General features: G+C 35.7%; 1 protein-coding gene across 1 annotated transcript in view; it reads right to left on the bottom strand.

Annotated features, from left to right (window-relative positions):
• The window catches only part of LOC122798633 (sphingomyelin phosphodiesterase 5-like), a 930,878-nt gene extending 914,023 nt beyond the window's left edge, over positions 1-16,855 (bottom strand). Inside the window, exon 1 of the mRNA XM_044067720.1 lies at positions 15,517-16,855. The gene's annotated coding sequence lies outside the window, so the exon portion shown is untranslated. The remainder of the gene's footprint in view (positions 1-15,516) is intronic.
• Positions 16,856-22,971: the final 6,116 nt, after the last annotated feature.

Here is a 22,971-nt window from a genome sequence, read left to right as displayed (position 1 = left end):
AAAGTCTTTATGGTTACATTCAGGCCACTGATGGCAAAACCCCACTAGTTATGGACATGTGTGTTTCTAGCTTGGCTGTTTTTTCTAGCACTTCTTACTGAAAGGTTGGTCTGTGTGACTTTTTTTACCCTTTGGTTAATATGTGTACTGATCAGTTCTAGAATGTGCTGTACACCCTAAAAACCTGCCCATTACATTATTAACTACAACACCTTTACTCAAATACAACTTTAAGACACACCAAGACGAAAAAGTTCAAACTGCACAAATGAAATGATAGCTGCAGAAAGCAATCCAAACAGTACCCTCTCTTTGTCCTATATCATTTCCCCTTCAGTTGAAATAACGGCTCTCCACTTGTCAACTATTGTAAACCGTTTAATAAAATATAAATGAAGCGGATCCAAATGGAGATACAAATTGTACAAATAAAAACATATAGTATAAAATTAAGCGCTTTTCATTTTCTGCATATGAAAACTTCCTCAGAGCAGCTATCATTTCATTTGTGCAGTTCAAACACAACTTTGTTGTAGTGAAGGGCACAGCAGTACCCTCATGACTGTATCTGTGTATGTTTCTACAGGCTCAAATTTTCTCAAAATTTCAAAGGCTTTTTTATTAGATAGCCTCACAGATCATTCATTACATACTTTAAAAAAGGTGGGCTTCAGTCCACAAATGCTTTTAAACACCTACCCGTTTCAATATACAGCTCAGCACCTTATCAAGTGAAGACATGACCACTAAAGGGATGCACAGTTTGGCCCTCATGATTTGCAATTTTTATGAACAAGACTTCTCAGCATATAGGAAACAGCTTACATTACTAAAGTGCCACGTTCCAACTTAACACCCCACCCCCACATTCCACCTTGCACTGACTCATCCAACTACCTCTACTATTACTTCATCCCACCCAAAACAATCCCACCCAAAACAATCCCTCCCAAAAACTAATTTTCTCTCCAATATCTATTGTACTATACTCTCCAATCTCAAATATACTATTACCCTCTCGCATAATATTTTCCTAACCTACTAATGGCTAGTAGCTATATATTTTGAAATGTTAAACCTACAACTGAGTTTATAACAAAAATATTCACTTTATGTAAATGTTGAAATTTCTGTATTGAATTATGTCTTTCATTTTTGTAACATTGTGACAAGCAAATTTCATGGAGTTTATATGTAAATGTTTAATTAGCTGTATGAACTATGTCTTTTTGTAACATGTGAAATGTAACTTGCAATTATTGTGGAGCTTTTCTCCCCAGGCCTCACTGAAAAACGAGCTCTTGATGGCCCAGTGGACTTCCCCCGGTCATCAAACTTAAATAAATAAAATAAATAAGTATGCGGATTACTCAAAAGTTTTACAAAGCTTAAAGTACACTTATTTATGAATTGTGCCCCCCCTTTTTTTGTGCATGGGGGCCTAAAGATAAAAGCTCCATTAGTGCAGCAAAGCACTCAGATAATCAATTAGAAATGAGAAACTATTAGTGATTAACAATTACCGAGATGCTATAGAAGATAACGACATACATTAACAAGCTAAAACAGTAAACACCATGAAACTATTAGTGATTAACAATTACCGAGATGCTATAGAAGATAATGACATACATTAACAAGCTAAAACAGTAAACACCATGAACCCATTTGATCATACAGCGGAAACTGCAACATTCGTCCAAAAACTAGTCTGCATTTGATTTACTTGTACAGTGTCTAGAAATCATTAAATTACTACTGTCTGTGATATAAAGTTAAAAAAAAATGTGAAATTTTCAGTGACTACCACTCCTTAATCATGACTATCCCATAATTCTTCACAGAAGTCCAGATTTTACCCTCATGATATTTTGGTCTGCTCCTCATACAATTTGTGTTTTTCTGCAAATCGTTGTAGACTGAAGTCCTTAAATAATGACTGACATTTGCTTTTCAGATGCAATATCCTTCAGAAAATGCATGCTACTTACTGCAAAACCGGTTACTCTACCAACTTTCAAATTTATAAGAGCAATATATGAAATCAGTCCCTGATTGGGGTCTTTGCCCACCTTATTTTAGCTTTGTGTAGAATGAAAACAGACTGCTGGAAACTTCAAAGATAATATACACACAACTGGCAAGGAAATACATCAATAAGTTGGAATCCTTGTATAGGATAAAGTGTCACTTTACACAAAATAATATGCTCAGCTGTGCAGACTGTTCTTTTAACAAATGTGTCATATGGATCATGGGTTATGGAGGACTGCAATACAAATGTTTTTAGGGAACATGAAAACGTGTTAAAACAGAATATTATGTCACCAGTGTATACCAGTGTAATGCACTAATCAAATTGGGATGATTAAACCTAATTTGGTATGAAGTACCCAATATATATCAATCAATTGGTAGAAAACTTGATTTTATCCAAAAACATGCATCCACCACTCCCTCACATCACTATATTTACTAATGCTGATACTGCACAACAGTGGCAGCAAGTAGAAACTTCCCCCTACTTATGATTAGTTCCTGACTTATCAGTTTGGTGTATTTGGTTTAGTACAAGATCAATGGAGCATGGCTGGCAATTCTTTTTTTGAAAACTGGGATTCTTCAGCCATACGAATGTCACCCTAATGTAACACCAACTTATGTTTCCATACAGACTACTGCTCTAAACAATCAAACATTTTAACTTGGCATCAGCCTGCTTAAATATTAGAGGATACATCACATACTCATAAACAGCTTTTTAATCAGAATAAGACACACAGCAAATCCAAGTTAAATACAGCTACAAACAGCGCAGTAGCAAAGCAACACTAGTCCAAAAGCAGGAAAATCTTGATGCTCTTGATGTTGCATGATATTGCAAAGTTACATCCTAAAGTTTTTTGTTCGTTTTTTTTTTTTTAAACATTTTTTAAATGTGCCACTTCAGCTAATCAACATCTGTTCCATACAACAATCTTTCTTGGATACCAATAGGTGTACATAATTCTACCTCCACACTATGCAGTGGCTTTGATGCTACCATTGTAATTGCAGGCATGTTAAAATTATGCAAACTATTCTACATTCTCAGAACAAACTAAGCAAATGCAAGGAAAGTGAAAAAACAGCAAACTCAGAGCTGCAATACCTGCCAGGGATAAACCAATGTAGGCTTGTACTCCCAAATGGTGATGCTCGATTCCAAAGGCAAACTTCAAAAGGTCAAGCAAATGGTGTCAGGAAAAAGTAAAGCCCATGTAACTCACATATTTGGCATGTATTACAGATAATAAATAAATATTTTGGTATTGCATAGTAAGTTTCGGCTAATGTCAGTTTTGCAGTGTTTCAGTAGTGTAAGCATTAATACTACTAAATTCAAAAGTAGCACAACTTATATTAGGAAATAATGTACTGTGATGTAGTACTGAACTATGTACCTCCTGAGTTAATGGTACAAGATTCTCTTACGTGTTTGTGGGAAAATTATTTGGTTTTCTGTTGCTTAAAACAGTTATGCAGTCCTATCGTGTAACTGACGAATTCAGCAGAATTAGCCTCCACATGCTTTTCCATGCCAGTGATTCACTAAGAGGGACTGTATACCTGCTGGCATGGTATTAGAAGAAAACCATATTTTACAAATGGGAAAAAAAGCAGAACAAATTAGACACATGACTGCAATCATTAAAAAAATACATTTATTCTTGTATATTTAATTTTTATTCTGGAAACAGTATGCAACTGTGCAAAGTTACTCGGATACTTAATTTGTAGCATTAACAATCTATTGGAGGCTTTTATCAAGTCACAGGCTCTATTCCATATGACTAACCTGAGCAAAATCTAAAATATATATATGCAATATGTCATGATATGGGGATCTGGAGTGTGATACATGAAGTATGTGGTACTGGAAGATTGAGGAATGCATTTTCTGATAAGTGCTGGTACTTTTTTCTTTTCTTCATTTTACTCCTCCCACCCCACCCTGGACTTTTAATTTAAGCATTAGGGATTTTTTTTGCAGTATGACAATTGTCTTTTCATGTGCGCAGGATATGAATGGATATATTTTTCCCTTCAGAATGTGGATGAGGCTTAATTACTATAACTGTACCACACAAAGGATATGGACAATTATGGCATGCACAGGGGTCTGATGCCTGATAATCTTGTCCCTTAAACATACAGTATTTCTAGTGTACGGATAAGTACAACACATTTTTCTGTATCACAAAAAACAGCCCCGCCCCAAGTATTCCAATTAGAGCAGCATTTCTCATTAGCTAGGTAGTTGTGTAGATTCAGTGAAAGCAACATCTCATGGTGACTCTGTTGTCTAGTTCTGGGGTAAATGTTATTTACTTATTTTATTTAATTTTCAGTAGTTTTTTGAATTGCCGATTCATTTTAATGCATTTTTGTGTAAGGAGTTGTTACTTTTACAGTTTGGTTATACTTTTAGTCAACATGGGATCCCCCCCCTCACTAATGCCATTTTCTGATTGGCTAGTTCCAATTAATGTTTTGTTTTGTATTTTATTCCTTTAGCTTAAGTTTTTAAGTGGACAATATTAATTTTCCAGAGGTCCTGTGTGAGTATATGTTCTGTGTACAGTGTGTGAAATTACTTTTCTATTAAGATGAATGACAAATAAGATCTAAATTGTACTTTATATAAAAAAAGTGTTCTTTATTTCAATCTCAATACATATTTGGGTTTAGAACTTTGTTTTAGATAGGTTAGGGTAGGGTGTTGGTATATTAATCTGTGTATTTGAGTGTACATTGTGTGAGAGTTTGCTTTACTATTTAAAAGAGAAGATTAATTACGACAGAAGAGGACGTCTACTGCTTTGATGTTGAAGTAGGGATAAATATAAATCTGTGTTGATATTCCAAGAGTGCAAACAAAAACACACTGGTGCACCAACATGTGCCTTTACTCAGGGTCCACTGTTAGAACAAAAAAAAAAAAAAAACATCCTCTGCTCAGATATGTACCCTACCCTTTTATCAAGAGATGCTGCACAGATAAAAATGTACATATATGGTTCAATTCTCTTTTTTACTCAGAACACCAAATACTGACACATATTACATCAAAAAAATAAAACAATGAACATTAAAGATAACAAAACAAGTGGTTTTGCAGCCTTTTATACCTCTATACTCCTATGACTATAAAACATACTGCCGGTGAGATCTCACAACAGTGCAGGAAACGAAGAAAACATCTCATCCCACTTTTTGCCAATCTTGCACTTACACAGCGTAGTAAAAGTTCCTTAATGCAAATGAAAGAGGAATCAAGCAGACTATACCCATTCTGATTACTCAGACTTGACAATTTGAAGTGCAACTAGATATATGTACATAAAAATATATAGGATAACAAAAATATATTCACAGATACATACAAATATACATACATTTAATGAAGTCTATACAAACCACAAATGCCCCCAAAATACAAATTTTAAAAAAGCACAGTGGAGGGAAAGAAAAATCAGATTTCTACTTTACCATCCGTGCAGAAATAATTTTTGTTCATGCTTATCCACCGTTTCAAAATTATCTGAACTATTGAGTAATAAGCTATGTGCCTTCAAAATAAATATTCAGAGTATTTAAAATAGTGTCAGAGATGCAACACAAGGCTGTGGGATCTATTCTCACTCCAGGGGACTAAAATGCTGACACTACAGTGCTGCATTAAATGGGTATCACGCTCCTGAGTGTATCACCCTTCAGATAAAACATTAAAGAGAGGTCCCAGCTGTTAGCTCAGGTGGATATAAAAGATGCAACAGCACCTACTGAAAAAAGCAGGGGGAAGTTCCCCATTGTCTAGACCAAATCCCTAGTAGTAGAAACACCACCTCCGGTCTCCTCTGGGAAAGAGGTAGTAGTCCACTAGCCATATGGGACTAACTCGGTCAACAAAAGATAAATAAAAAAGAGAGAGACACATTAGAGAGTTAGCTTAAGTAGAAATTATCTACAAGAGGAGTCAGATCATCATAAAACATTTTTGCCAAACAACAGCTATGATCAATGTTTAGGAGGCTGAGACACAAACCATTGTCTTCACTTCAGTGCTTTGTAAGTACTTATTTTTTTACAGTGCACAAAAAAAAAAAAATCTTACACATTGATACTTAAATCAGTATACAGTCCCACAAAATTTAAAGCATCAGCATTATTTGTCATCTATTTTACAAGGCAGGAGAGGAAGTGAGCTTTTATGTAGAAAGCCAGAACAACACTATATTTGTCACACCACAACCCTACCACTGAAGTAACCTACACAGCACTAGTTCAGAATGAAATACAGATCCTAGTCCCAAGAAAAACAGAATTGGGTTAAGGGGGAAACACAGAAAAAAAAAAAGAGAGAGAGATAAGCATTAAATTACAGTTGTCACAGTGACGTTGGGCTGGCACCACTGCCCCTATATGTGACAGTATAAATGCACCAATGTTATCAATGCGACACCCAGAAGGCAGGATGTCATCCACTGATGTCAAGATGGCTGGTACCATTAGGGTTTGAATTCTACTGCTGCTAACAAAGGGCGAAGTAAAAGCAAGAAACTGCATAAAAGTCTGTTTCAATAGCTAATTTACGATTTACAACCTAGTCCCAACAGCATAAAAGAAATATCTACTACTGCCCTTGATACGGGTTTCCAACATCAACATCCAGAATGAACCACAAACAAACCACTTACAAAGCTTAGTCTTTAACTAATCTCATCACTCATTTTGTTGGCCAGAGTTTTCCAGTACCCCTTTGTCCATGTTAAACTGCCTTTAATGATTTGCACATAAACAGTTCCCAGGGAAGATTAGCAAAATTCTCCAATTCCCCACAACTTCCTTGCATAGGAGAACGCCTGCCACTCAGAGTTTTAGAGCAGAAGACTTCCCTCCCTCATGTACCCTGGTTGCTGTTAACGCTTTATACGAAAGCATACCCATAAATACCCTGTTTAAGGCCTACTACCAGTGAAAAATCTAATTTGAGACGTGTGCCACACAGCATATTAAACTTTTAACGGTTCTTCACTGGTTCTGTCTTATCTGTAGTGGGTCTAATGAGACATAAATGCACCTTGTGTCAAGTAGTTTTACTTCCAGAATAGTACTAAAAGCTGCTGAGATTACACAAACGCAAATTTAGCATGGCATTCTACAAAGACTAACTGAAGTACAAACCAGTGGCCAGTTTATGTGCCATCTTCTAGATTATTCTTTCCAATCATATTTCATATTCTTAAACTGACAGCAACATCATACATTCATGGAGGGCACACACAAACTTCACTGTAATTAGTCTGGGCCAAAGGGGGCATAGCTAATAAACCTGTGACAACCTTTCCCAAGTGTGTGTGTGTGTATAAATAAATCAAACCTGAAAGAGTGTCAGCTACTTAGGCAGGGACACGAAACACGGTTGGACAGAGAGGGTGCTGAAGATCTTGGCTTGGCCACTCAGCTGAGATCTCAACTCTACAGCTGTGCCAGTGGGGAGTCATATTGGGGATGTGGAGAAAGAGGGAGAAACCAGGCCAAAACTGACTGTGGTCTCTGTGCGCTCTTAAGGAAAATTGCACTCTATGCAGAAAGCTACATCTGGAAATACAGTGTGTGTACTTGCTATCCTCCCAGTGTACATATTTGGATTAAATGAAAATGGAATTTAAAAAACAGGATAGAAATAAAAACAGAGATACGGTTAAGAGTAATATGAATTATTTACAGGGACAAGGTTGATGTATTGCAGAGAAAGGGGGGGGGTCTCACAGAACAAGAAGACACGCAAATGCAGAGCTAAAGAGAAAAAAAATAAAAAAAAAAAGTATGCCAGATTTTTTTATTTTTTTTTAAAAAAAAAAAAAAAAAAAAAAAGTTTAGTATAATGACTTAGGAAGCAGAAAATAGAAAAAATTGTTGCCAAACTAAGGGACTCTATAAGAACAACATTAACTAGAGATCCTGTACAAGTTTTAGAGGTATTTCTGAAATTTTACAAAAATTTGTGTAAAGCAGAGAAATGTAAAAATGACGAAAGAGTGCAAATTAAAATGTGTATTATGAAAGACTCAATTTCAAGGTTAGAGGTAGATGAGGCTCAACAACTAACAGGAGGGGGATGAAAAAAATGGTGATATATAAATCAATCTTCAGGAAGAGATAACATTCCTGTGGAAGTTGGGATGAAAGAAAGTGATAACAGATCTGAAAGATTTTATTTAGCAGCATTTTAAAAAGGAGGGGGAAGCACTAACATCTTGGAAAAAAGCTGTGCTGGTTGTTAATACCTAAAGAAGGTAAAGGCCCATCGTACCAAACTTCATACAGACAGACACATTTCAATTTTAAACAATGATTACAAAGTGTTTATGTCTTCAAGACAAAAGAATGGCAAAGGTGCTGTCAAAATTGACAGACATGGATCAATGTGCTTTTGTGGAGGGGAGTCAAATGCCCAACAACATTAAAAACAACAGTGATGATCCAGAGGGATGCAGAATGTGAGACAATGCTGCTGTTAGCGGGCCTTGATGTTGAGAAAGCATTCTACAGAGTAAGCTGGGAATTTATGAGAAGGGGATGGGAGCATTTGCATTCGCTGATACAATACAGTTAATTAGGCGGCTATATGAAGGACTGGAGGCAAGAAGTGGCAGGGATCCTCTCTGGTAAGTGGTGTTTGAACAGGGGAACCAGACAGGATTGACCTCTTTCCCCTTTTATTGGTTTTACATTTACAGTCATTGGCGTAAAAAAGGGGGGCTCAGAAATGCAAGGATATAATATGGATATATGTTGATTAGTTGGCTTTACCTGCAAATGATATTATTTTATACCTAAAAGCCTGAAAAGGACATCTCAGTTTTGCAGAACATTTTGAGATGAATTCTTTTCAGGATATAAAATTAATAAAAATAAAACAAAGGCTATAGTCACAGATTATGAACCTAAACAGTAATTGGTTCAGCAATACCTATATTTATGTGGATACAATAAGATGAAGTATTTAGGAGTATGGATTAAGAAGGCTTCTGTTTTAGCAGCTAAGGATATGTGGGAAGAGAGTAAGATAATGCAAAATCTGAGTAACTAGAAGCTTTGTTTTATGGATATGGATATATGAAGATTCAGGAAGTGAAAGTGTTTTTAGTTCCTTTAATTTTATATATGGGTCAGACATATTTTTGTCAAACAGGGAAGAAGTTGTAGACAATAATTAATAAAAAGAGAGTTGAAGGAATTTATTTGGGAGGGGAAGCGGGCAAGAGTTAAGTTTGATAAGTTTATACTTACAAGACTAACTGATATGAATAGATACTTCAGCAGGTCCACAGGTAAGGCTCACAATACGCATAACAAAAGCATTAGGTTATAATTCAAAATGGAGAGGGAAAATGATGAAGAGGGTGTAGTTCAAAAACTAAGATAACATGAGAATGGAAAAAAAGATATTTTGCCAATAGGAAGTTGGGGTAGAGAAAATAGGTAAGAGGGGGCTGGAATTTACTGGAGAAAACTAGCAAAGGAACCAAGGTATTGGGAGCAAACAACTAGAAAGGTAATAGGATGAGGCAAAGAAGATGTTTGGACTGCAGGCTAGAGACTTCCTTCCCTACCAGGGACGGATATCAGATTATAGGAGAATATTAAGTGAAAGACCTGCTCTGGTGGGATTTTTAGTCGAATCCAGAACAGAAGCGTTTGTTAAAAAAGGGATAATTAGTACAGCAAATAAAATATTGCAAGATGACTTTAAGAATCAGAGAAAGTTAGAAAAGTTTGAGAAGAGAGACTGGCAATTTATAAGAGAACAATGGAAGGACATATGCATGGCTCCCAAGTATGCAACAAAGTCCTGAAGGTTTATGATTTTTGCTTGAAGTGTTTGCAGAGGTATTTCAATATGACTCACTACTGAAATGTCAACACTTGAAATGCCGAGTGCTGAAAACATAAGAGAAGAGCAAATTTCAAAAATCACTCTTCTCCATAAAACTGCAACCCCATACCCCCTGAACTTATATATTGCAACTCCAAGATCACCATACCTCTGAGAAGAGGGAATACTGAAATGGCATCTCGGACTTGGAATATATACAAGTCCAAACTTTTGACCAGTCTCTACATTTCGGGACTCGCTTTAGCGGGTCCCAACATATTTCCTCAGGTAGATAGCAAATGTTAGAGATGTGATGGGGAAGAAAAGAGGTAACTAGGAACACGTGTTTTGTGAGTACAATGAGCTGGCAGATATTAAAAATTCCCTACAGACTACTCTGTCAAATACTGGGTGAACAAATCGGTGTACAAAGCTGGACACAGGATCTGAATTGCCTAGACATAGTAAGGCCTTAAGTCTAATTCTGTTGGCTGCCAAAAAAAAATCTGTTACTAGAAAGTGGAAATCAAAGTTCAAACCAACTATATTTGGGAGTACTGAATTTTATATAAAAGAGTGATCTTTACAAAAAGGAAGGAGCAAATCACACAGAAATAAAATGGAAATTGTAGGAACAATACATGAAGAATAATGTTCAGGAGATGTGAGGTTTAAGGGAAGGTAGGAATTCATCAATTTATGTAATGTTGGACTGATGATAATTTCTCAGAAAAGTTGTGTTGCATCACATATGTAAATGGAAAAATTATAACATGGTTTGTTTTCTTGGCTGTTAATGTAAGTTTGCCTATGCTTTAAGTGATAATTCAATAAAGGTGTTAAAAAAAGAAAGAAAACTACTACTGTCTCTTTTTGCACAGCATGGCATACAAAGTTAAACATGTCTCTTCTCCTATGACATCACAATAGTTCCTGGAGAAAACTAGTAGTAAAACCAGTTCTTTTACTCATCACAGCAACCACACATCAATGTCCACTTTTTTTCCCTTTGGGTCCAGGTGTTTCATCTTTTTATGTTAAACTAACAAAAGGAGAAAGTGAGTCTAGAGATCCAACACACTTCAGAAGACATTCCCTATCCTCTGACAGTCTAGTAATCACTTGCAAACCTAAAAGCCCTAAAGGGCCTTTTTAAGCCTTGCAATGCTTCCTAACTGCATTTGACAGTTATGATACTACTCATTTTATATGGGGCTATAACATGACTGGTTGGGCATTTACAAGCTTCCTCCTCCTAATCTGGACACAGGCGGCAGACCAGGGGTAAATTTACAATTACCAATTCACCAATCCAAGTTGCACTTAAATAAGTGCAGGGAGGAACTCAGCATTACGAGGATAAGAAGCCTGTTCCAAACATGGAGTAGTCTCAGAGACACGTGCCGGTCCCTCCAACAGGTCTTATTTATATTGCAGACGAGGTTCGAGTCCCTAGACTGGGTGTTACTGATCCTGTGTGTTTTATGCATGTGCAAGGACTGGAAGCTGCTTTAAAGGCCAGACATAAACTGCTGCTCAGCATTCTGCAGGAGACCAAGTACAAGGATAAGGCTTTGTGGCAGTCCACATAGGACAGGTTTGCTACATCATGAATTCTTTTTGTGAGGAACCTCAGGGGATGCTCTAGTTGTTGCATATGCCTAGTCAGGTACATACTGAAGGGGGCACTGTACTCAATGACTGGTCTGTTGAGGGCCACAGTGACATCTTAGGACCTAGATGCTATACCCTTGCATACAAGTTGCGCAGTGTAGAACAGATTTCCTTACTACCGTAGACACATGATGGGAGCAGTCAAATCACGGTCTACATGTGCTCCCAAAACCCCTGACCAGGGGGTCAGCACTTGGACGTGTACCATCAATGTAGTTGTTTCCAAGGGTGGTAGTCTTTCCAAACATCCATTATGCATTTTTGTCACCAAATTTTAGCCCATGTCTTTGGCACCAATTATTTTGATTCAGACCATCTTGGAGGATATTTGTCTCATCTGAGGATTCTATGATTGTGCCCAGTTTGCAATAATCTGCAAACTGGGTCAGTCACAGCCATCTGAAGTCGGCTTTGACTTCAGTGAAGCAGACACCAAAAAGAAACAGTGACTGGCCTTTTTTGTGGAGACAAGACTCACCTATCATGACTTCTTGTACAGTTTTGCGAGCTCGTCTACAATGCATAAGTGGGGTACTGTGTCAAATGCTATGGCTGACTTGAGGTATGCAGTATGCACCATTTTGCCCTCATCCATTACTTTGATTACCATCTCAAAAGAACTCCACCACACTGGGTAAGAATGACCTGCCACTGACAAAATTAAACAGGTTGAATTCAATGTCTGAAGGTTATATCCATGACTACTCTTTCTATGGCTTTACACATGAGACTTATCAGCCAAGTTTCCCAGGTCCATGGATGGCCTAACCTTGTGCAGAGGAACAACAGCTGAAGTCTTCCATTGCTTGGCATGAAGCCTGTTTGGAGACTAAAGCTGAAAAGTACTTATACTGGGCCAGGCAGATCATTTTTCATGCTATTAAGGAGGTATTCTGGGATGTAATCAGGTCCCACTGATGGTAGCTCTGGACAGCGCATTGAGGATCTGTTCCATACTAACAGTTGGGGGAGCTGTGGCTCAGGGGTATTTGAGAGGTGTCCGGGGTAAAGCTGGAGCACAGTTTATCAGCCAATAGATTTGCTATATCCTTTGGGTCAGAGTATAAAAGTGACTCCATTTACAATTAGTTCAGTACATTGCTGTGCATTACCTTTGAGATTTCAAATGTAACCAAAGAATGTTTTAGGTTTTACTTATCCTGGGAGACTACCTTTACCTCAAATTTGGCTTTGGTAGACTTATTAACCCTCTGGGTTATTTAGTTTGATTAGGTTGCTCTTGCCTTGCTGAGTATTGCACTATTTTTGGCCAGTATTTTTTTTTTAAACCTTTTGTTATACAAATTATATATGCTGGAATTCCTCCAGGGTGGGCTTGCTTTTAAAGTTAGGCATGTGCTTGGTTATTCAGATATGGTTATGTTATACATTCAGAAAGACAAAAAAAACACATTCATCTGCCAGGAGAACAACATTTTTGCTGCTGAAAAAACAGAGAAAAAAATATACATTTGCATTTTCACCTTAGCCTGACATTGTTGCTGACTTCATGACAGCCAAAAAGCTGTCAAGCAAAACAGAAAAACAGTTGGGCTTAAAAATATGGGATCCCCTGATTAAACAAAGAAATGAATTTTGAGGACATAAAGAGTATTTGCCTCAAATATATAGATTTCCCTTTTCATTAATTGCCTCACAGATGTTACTTCTCCAAACTTGTGCTGTTTTTCCCCTTGTATGTATGGCAACATTGCATGTTTATGTTTATTCTTGCACTGTTCTAGTTTGTATTCTTTCGGAAGTAACATCTGTGAGGCAATTAATGAAAACGGAAATCTATACATCCGAGGCAAATACTCATACGATTTTAAAAACAGAAGATGTAATTTTAGTTTAATGGAGACTGGCATACCTCTCAAGTGTACTTCATTTGGGGTCTTAAAATGAGTATATTCCTCAAAGTTCAACACTGAGATGGTCTATCATGCATTCAGTGTTAGGAACTTTTTTAACTGACATCCATGGTAAATAGAAAATAATTATATTAATTCATTAGAATTTTTTTTTCATAACTAAAATCAGCATACTTTAACCATCATTTGACCTTTCTAGTTGAAGTTGTTAGTATGTGCTCCACATTTTGCCCATTTGTTCCATGGTTATGGTTAGTTTTCCTCACTTTGGAGATAGAAGGTTGACAGCAATGGAGACTGGTATATAGAAAGACTTCATGGTAGCATGCTAATAATATGAAAGAACAGCAATAATAAATAGGTACTTATTTAGGTCAGAAGAGGTCAAACACAAAGCAGATCATGCAAGTGTAACTGGATACAGAAAGCTGCCAATGCACAGTACAAAGACAGAAAAAAAAAAGCACATGGGGAAATTTTAGAAGTAGAAGATGGCACTGCGACTTTTACTTTATTGCAAAGGGGTGAATGGGAAGGCATCAGACCACAATACATATAATGTACACATACAGCAATGATACATCATTTAGAGAGAGGATGAGAAATAAATAATGCAAGTGTAATCAGATACAGACAGGTTGGAACAGATAATGCAAATGTAATCAGATATAGAAACATGTTGGTGCAGAGTGGAAAGAAAAAATAAAGTTTTTGTATGATCATACCATGTCTTACCTACAGAAGAAAATATATAAATAAAAGAAATAAACAAGATTAACATTAAAGTATATGACAGTACACAGAATTAAGATTATGAGCTGTTAACAAGCCATTGCCTGTAATCCAAGGTTCGATTCAAGCTGTCTACGAGCTGTTAACAAGCCATTGCCTGTAATCCAAGGTTCGATTCAAGCTGTCTACTGTGCGACTCTATAGACAATTTAATTAAGCAGACAGTGCTTCTGGGCTGCCCCTGAAAAAGGACACTTTTTCCACATTGTGAGCTACCCAGTTAAATAAAATTAATAGCATTGTTTCTACAAACCAATAGCACAGTATCTGAAGTAACCTCCTGTTAGGAATCAGGCAGAGTTGTAATTTCTGCCATCCAATTTAGCCCAATCATCCTAGACTGATCGCCTTCATAGCTTATTTAAGGATATATGCATTATTAAATGTACCAATAGTATTAATTATTAACCATATTGCATGTAGCTCATTACAAAACATGGGGAAAAAATAAAACTTATTTTTCTAACCCTCTGCCCCCCCCCCCCCCCCCCCAACAAAAAGTACAGTGCTGTGATTTATGATACTCAGGTAATGTTTCCAACTATATTAGTGTTATAGTAGTTAACTTATGGTGGAAACGGCTGATGCACTCTCTGCTGGGAATCCTTGTAGGATCTGGCCCATTCTCAGCTCTCCCCATGGACCATCTCTTCCCTTTCCAACCCTTAACACTGTCCTGACCTTTCTCCACCTGTCCCTGACCATCCCCTAGGAGCCCTCTCCAAGCTATTCTGGCTCAGACATACTAAGCCTGGATGCTAATTGCAAGGGAAGGCAGTCTGTAATATCAGCTCCACACCAGAAAGGAAGCAGGAATACAGCTGGAGCTTAAAGCAGTCAATAACATAATTAGAAAACCTACAATATATATATTTCCAAAATAACTTCAGCAATGCATCCGTCAGTTTTTAATCATCCTTTCTACAACTCATTTGCCAACATTAGCGAAACAGCAGCAGTTTCTTGACATGAGACCATTATAACAGCTGAAAGAACATGTAAAAGATGCGGCTCTTCTCCAGAGGTACAACATTCTTAATTAAAAGTTTTACAATCTGGAATCACCGACATTACAATCCTACCATCTTAGGTTGACTAAACAAAACAACAGCCAGGTAAGCAGTTCTTCCCTTCCCATAACCTTGCCTCAGTTGCAGACTCATTCTGGACAGTGTTACTTGAACTATACGAATATCTCACAAAGAGACTTTAACAACACACTCCTTCCAAAAATAAATCACCATGTCGTACCTGAAAAGCTCAGTCAGAGATGAGAGAGAGCTATAAAAACGATTTCTGTATGTCAATAAAAATCTGCAGCTTCTCAACTTGGCGAAGAAAGCATGTGACTCCAAGTCGTCCCTGCCTCACCCTTTGCCATTCTAAAACCTTAAGAATGTAACCCATCAGGAACCGTCCAACCTGGCAGAGGAACATACTGAAGGAGGAGCTTAGAGCGGCCCGACCTGAGAAGGACACCGGCGGAGGCGGGGCTTTCTCTACGGGCTTCGTCCGCTTAGGTGTAGCTTGTTTGATCACCTGACTTCTGACAGTTGCATTTATACCTCTCAACTGTCTCTGATTTTGAGTTAAATGTGTGTCTCTTGGTGAATTGTACTTAATAAATAATTAGGGTTTCAGACTTATTTCAAAATTTTACATTAATCCACATTCTCTTATTCTGCCAATGTGCCAAATTACTAGTTCTAATATTTTAGAAACGTGACGTCCCTGATTTTTTCTGGATTTCTCCCCGACTAGTTGAGAGTTACAGCGGCACCGTGTACATATACTTCTATGTGCAGGGTAATCGTGACCACTAGGACAAGAGCTGATTGTGAAAGTAAACTTATTGCGGAAGCGGCTACGCTTAAAAAATACTAAAAGTCGAAACAGAAATGTATGGATCATACCCCTCAACAGCCCCTGATTTTGACTCAAATTTTAGTTCTGTCCCTCCTAAAAAATTGATGACTTCTGGAGAAAAAGTGGTGAATTACATTTGATAAATAATGACAATAAATATAATTATAGACGTATTTTACTTCCGAAAGTGTATACTAGTTCATATTATATTGAGTTAATAGTATTAACATTTTAAAAGTGTACCTGATTATTTCTGGATTTGTCCCGAATTTGTTGAGAGCTATAGGGTTTATTAAAGATCACTGAGCAAGTGAGATGAGTGACTGCAGAAAGTCCTTGGGGCCTGTAGAGGGTCCCGCTTACAGGAGATGGAATCTGTCCTCACGTATAACGGTTTAATGTTTTCGCGGCGTTTTATTATATCTAGCAGAGTGTGTCGACGGCGAAATTGTGTTAAATTCTGCCAACAAGGGTTTGGCCCTACGATTTGAGATTTCATTCTGTCACTTTTGGAGTGCGTATCTGTTGGGTTTCTTATTATTCCGCAGCATCAAACCACTGTGTTTTGTTATCAAAAACACATATTTCAAAACGAAAGAGTTTTATTTTTCTTCTTCCTCGGGTTAAAGGGCTATTTACACGCATTGTTTCCTTGCTAAGGCGTTATAACTGGAAAGGTTTCCTTTCTTGACTAAGTCGTTTTAAGAAGCGCGTAGCATACCTCTCGCTCTCAGCAACTCATTAGCGAAAGAAATATGGGCAAAAACAAAAATAATGGGGGGGGGGCACAAAACCCGAAAATAGAGATATATTTTACTATTGCTAGGGGGACCGAAAATAGAGATATATTTTACTATTGCTCTTAGAAACTTAGCAAGTTGCTGTAATAGCAATCCAAACCTCACGGAGCAGTGCTTGTCACTACTCAGACTGGTTGCTCTTTGTGCAGCTGACTTCATGAGAGAAGTCTTGAGGGTAGTTTTATGAAGAAAATTTCACTTGTAGGTACGTACATCTATACAGAGCTCAGCTAAAACCTGCTGTGTGACAAGCAGTGTCTGAAAAAATGGGACACCTTTATAGAGACTCAAACCAACCAGTAAGCAAGTAAACTGGCCCATGGGCAGTCATAAACACAATCTATGGTTTTGTCAATTTTTCAGCACAGAACTAGACCAGCCTACTATCCAGTGTCACCAGAGAGCAGCACTAATCCTTCCAGGCGCTTAAATCTCCAAATTATCCCGAAGTGTAAGAAATAACCAACTTAAACAATAAAGTTGCCTTAAAAAGTTCGGGAAATGATCAAATTCAACAACAGTCTAAACAGCAGACATAAATGTGAGAAATGGATAAACTTACATGTGCAAACTTTTAGAATTTTAAGAGTATTTCTGGTACAGTTAACCACACATTCCTCCTCAGAAAAAAAACAGACTAGTTTTGCTGAAGGGCCACTCAACTGGTTTGCAAGATATTTTTGCCAGAAAAGTATTAAAGTATTTCTCTATTGGCAGTAGGGTTACCAGTTGTCCCTCTTTGTAAAGGACAGTCCCTCTTTGGGCAGTTGTGTCCTGCAGAAGAAAACTAAAACACAGCAAATGTTTTGAGATTTTAGGACAAAAAATATTTCCTAAGTTTTATTTAATAGATGCATAAAGCAGTTATTTCTTTGTTTGAAACACCTATATTTTATACAAAATAACATAAGCAACTCAAATGCTACAAGAAAAAGCTTTTATTTGTGAAAACGTTAAGTTTTTTATTTCGTATTGGCTATGGGTATGTTTTGTTCTGCAAAATCATACATTTCTACAAAAATATCCCACTTTGTGAATTTTGAAAAGATGGCAACCCTAATCAGGACATGCACCCTACATGCAAATGTTCCTCAAGCTTTTCTGCTAGGCATCATCTTTTTTCCACTGTTTATTAAAAAGATATATCTGACCTGAAATATCTCAGTATCACTGACTATGCTGATGATAATCTGTTAAGAGCAGGCAGTATTTTATTGGCCATCAAGAAGCCCCTTCAGCATGACTTTTCTTTCAGTTTTAATTGGCTATTTATGAACTGACTTAAAATAATTCAGCCAGTGCTATTTGGAACCACACAATGACTAGCAAAATCCATTTCCATAGTAATAGACTCTAGCATTATAATGCATGTGAAGCAAGTGCCCAGGAATTCTAAATTTCTCCTTGATATTTAGATAAATGGAAAACAAAACACTAATAGTATTCTACAGGAGTCCATATTTAACTTGAGACTTAATTAGATTACTTGCCACAGAATCTCGTTCAGGTATAAAGTAGTTTAGTCCCAGAACTTAAAAGTGTGCTGTCATCTGTGTATAATATTCATTTTTATCTAGCCAGTGTAAAAAAAAAATGTCCATTCATTAACACTCGCTGACAGAGTGCACCACATTTCAAAAGTAAACTGCTTTCCAATCACCAGCATCTACTGATCACCATTAGTAGCCAAACTCAAAACAATGACTCTGTACTACCCATTACACAGGGTCAATAAGACCACCATTTTTTTCTTAGTAAGGTCTGTCAGAAAAAAATGTTCTATAATTGCTTCAGCTACTTGAAATTCAGTCTCTGCCAACATCAGAAATGCTTCATTTCTCTTCCTTCAGAGTGAATCTGTATAAACAATTAATGATATCTGTTATCTGCAAATACTTTAATTCATTAACACGTTTGAACTGTGGATATTCACACCTCTATACATACCCTTATGTCCAGACAGAACATTTTCTTTTTTTTTCAAAACAGGTTTATTGTTTTAACATACAAGAGAAATATCATAACAATTTTATACAAGTAATTAAAAATAGATATGATTATAACATTCAACAAAACAACTAAAGTATTTACAAAGACATCCACTACAATCAGATCAATTAATTAAACTAAAATACCATGCTATTGAAATTAGAATTTTTTAACAAATTTTGTAAATTATCCCATACAATATAATAAGATGTTTTTCTAGTTGTTCTTGACCTAATTGTGTTTATTTCCATATGGCACACTATATTCATAACATTTTTAAATTCATTGAACGAAGGAGGTGTATCTGAAATCCAATTTCTGGTTATTATTTTCCTAGCCACTGCTAGAATAGACCATAACAAGGGAAGCTTAACCTTTTTAACACTTTGATGTACAGGTGTGTTGAATAATATAAGAGATTTAGAAATAATGAAATTATCTGTAAAAGAGCCTGCAAAAATTCATTAATTGACTTCCAGTATTCTTTCAATTTTATACAGTCATAAAACATATGAGCCCAGTCAGCATTAATTTCTACATTACATCTCTTACATAGATTATCTTTATTATTTATTTTATTCATCATCAAAGGTGTATAAAATGATCTATGTAAAATTTCCATGTATAAAGTCTCCAGACAATGGAAGACGTAGTTCTATAGGCAGATTCCAATATATATTGTTTATCTTGTTGATTTGGTGGGTCCCCATTAATAGAAGTGAAATAATTCCAGTATGTATCTACACTGTAAAAAGTTTCTTGTCTGATAATTTTATGTATGTATGAAAGTTTACCTTTATCAGAAACTTTATGTTGTAAATTTAATATCAAGTAATCAATCAGTGTTGGAATAGATTCTTTAACTGTTATAGACATTAGATCTATTTTATTAATGAGATGTTGTCTAAAGGTCTGAACCTCTAACCAGCAAGTTTCTCTTAGATCAAATTCTTGTTTTAAGAAATCTAGATTTTTAACTTTATTATCAGATATCAACTGATACCAGTACTTTAGATGATTATCTATAGCTAAATGAGTTCCTTCAGAAGTAGATGACAAAAGCATACCCTGAGTATACATTATAGGGAATATAATAAAATTCCATTCCCTATACTTAGGGTGCATGAATATAAAGTTACGATAGCTAATAATAATATTTAATGGGTAACAAACCATATGTTTAGGTGTAATAGGTGAAGTACAAAATTCCTTTAGTAACCATAACATGGAGTTATTTACAATCATATTTTTATGTGTTAAGGAGATTTTCATGAAGTGCATACTAATTAGCTCCCAATAATCTTTCCATTTTATGACATATGACTGATCTATTAATAAAGTAATAACTTTTACAATAGAAGAGATAGTATATAAATTAAAGTCTGGAAAAGAAATACCCCTTGAGACCAGCTATTAGTATGTTTCTTTAATGCAATCCTAGGTCTATTAGGTGCCCATAGGAAATTTAACATTAGTGTATTCAGTTTCTTGATAATTATTTTTGTAGGTGGAAGTATTATTGATTGTATTAAGTATAAAATCTTGGGGAATATTATAATTTTAATAATTGTAAGTCTCTCCTCCATACTAAAAAGATATTATTCCAGGTATTAAAAAGATTTTGTATATTAAGAAAACAGGTATTATAATTATTATATATAATAGATTTAATATCTTTAGATAGTATTATACCTAAATAAGTTATCTGACCTGAATTGGGTACATATTTAGTAAAATCACTAATGAGAATATTTTTTCGTGTATATATAGGTAGTATTTTAGTTTTTTCTTCATTGAATATTAAACCAGAAATACTTTTAAAATTCATCATTTTATCAAATAGAGACTGCATAGAAGAATTAGATCCTGCTGATGTAATTAGAACATCATCTGCAAAAAGTTGAATTTTGGATGTTGTATTTTCATCTATTTCAAAACCCTCTATGTCAGTACTGTTTCTAATCAGATTAGCCCAAGGCTCCATTACTAAAGTGAATAATAGTGGAGAAAGTGGACATCCTTGTTTTGTACCTTTAAAATGGGTATTTTTTGTGAAACATATGTTCCTACCTTAATATAAGCCAATGTTCCTTTGTATAAATGCTCAATTAGATTTACAAATGCATCTGAGAAGTTTGTGCACTTCAGTAAGGTAAACAGATAGTCCCAACTTACTGAATCAAATGCTGAACTTATATCAAGACTAATAAGTGTTAAATCTTTCTTTTTCCTATTTGCAAAATCAATTAATGTTAAAGTTCTTCTTATATTATCAAAAGTATTTCTATTTAGAATGAAGCCTGTCTGATCTATATCTATAATGCCGGGGATGATTGTCTTCAATCTATCAGCAAAAATACTCATAAACATTTTATAATCAACATTAAGTAATGAGATGGGCCGATATGAAGTACATCTAGTTGGATCTTTATTAGGTTTTAAAATTGGCAAAATAAATGTATATTGCCAAGATGGGGGGGTTATTAACTCAGTTTGGGCCAACATAAAAACCTTATGTATTAATGAATATGTACTTTTAGAAAGGATTTTATATATCTCTGGTGTAATACCATCATTACCCGGTGCTTTATTTGATTTAAGCTTATTTATTTGTGTAATAACCTCTGTATATGAAATACTTTTGTCCAATAGTTTAATCTGTTGTTTATTAAGCTTTTTATTCATGTTTGTGGTTATAAACTCCTTTATTTTATCTTTAGGTTCCATGTTAATGTTATTATGGTTAATTTTGTGAAAGTGATTTCTAAATTCATCTAGTATTTCTGGTATACTAGAAACATTCTTCTTTTTCCTTAGAGAAAAGATTTCTTTGATATGGTTTTGTTTATTCAACCTTTTTGTTTTATTTTTAAGTCTATGTAAGTATTTGGGGCTTATTGAATAAGACAAAACTTGTATTCTCTAAAGTTATTTTAACTTTATGAGTTAAAATTTCTTTGTATTTCTCATTTAGTTTGTTTATTTCTTCAATAACTTTCTTGTCCATAATATTTTCTTTATTATTATGTTTATAAGAGTCTAATTTACTTTGAATATCTAACAATTCATTATCCCAAGATTTCCTTTTATTATTATACCTTCTGATACTTTGTCCATATAGATATGATTTTAAGGCATCCCAAACATAGACAATGGAGACTTCAGGAGTATTATTTATGTCTAAAAATGTTTTACTTCTGAAAGTATATATTCTTTATAGTCTTTTAGTTGAGTTAAGTATGCTGGTATCCTTTTGATCTGAACATTATGAGTATTTTTATCATGAATTCAAAACAATTGAATTATGATCAGATATAGGACATGAAATGATTTTGGAATTAATTAAATCTGTTACCATCTGGTTAGAAATAAAGACCCTATCTATTTTTGAATAAGTTTTGTATCTGTTAGAAAAAAAAGGTGTATGGTAATGATTTTGAATCTATCTGATTATTAATATCATTAAAATGATAAGAATTAGCAAAATCATTTAAATGTTTTGCATTAGATGTAATTCTTCTTTTTCCTATAGTGGTAGTATCACTTTCATGTAGTATACAATTAAAGTCACCAGCTAAAATAATAATAGGTTCATAGGTTCATACTAGGCTATCTGCCCGAGGGCATTTACAAGCCTAGCCCATCGTTTTGTGGCTTATGCCACCCCTTTAGTATGGGGAACTATACCCATTATTTTGCTGTGCCTCTGTCGAGCAGTGACACTGAGGTAATCCCTGGGGTATATCTGCGATCTCCCATCCATTGGTCAAGATTTCTCTTGAACAAGGCCAGCGAGGTGCTCTGCCTCACATGTACCGGGATTTTGTTCCACAGCATAGGGAGTCTTTGGGTGATGAATCTATCCCTCCAGCACATCCTATTAATAGCCGTGTCAAGGTTTAAGTCTCCCGCCCTTGTGGCTCTGATGGATCTAGATTTTTTGAGGTGAAGCATATTCATCAAATCTGGGTTTGACATGGCCTTGTATGTTAGGCAAAGGTCACCTCTGAGCAAGCGTGCGACTGAATAGAGCTGGAGTTCTTTCAGTCGG

This window comes from Protopterus annectens, chromosome 3.part1 (genome assembly GCF_019279795.1).
Source record: "Protopterus annectens isolate FY-2018-M chromosome 3.part1, PAN1.0, whole genome shotgun sequence".
In the NCBI taxonomy this organism is placed as follows: Eukaryota; Metazoa; Chordata; order Ceratodontiformes; family Protopteridae; genus Protopterus; species Protopterus annectens.
This window is presented reverse-complemented; position numbering and strand designations above follow the sequence as displayed.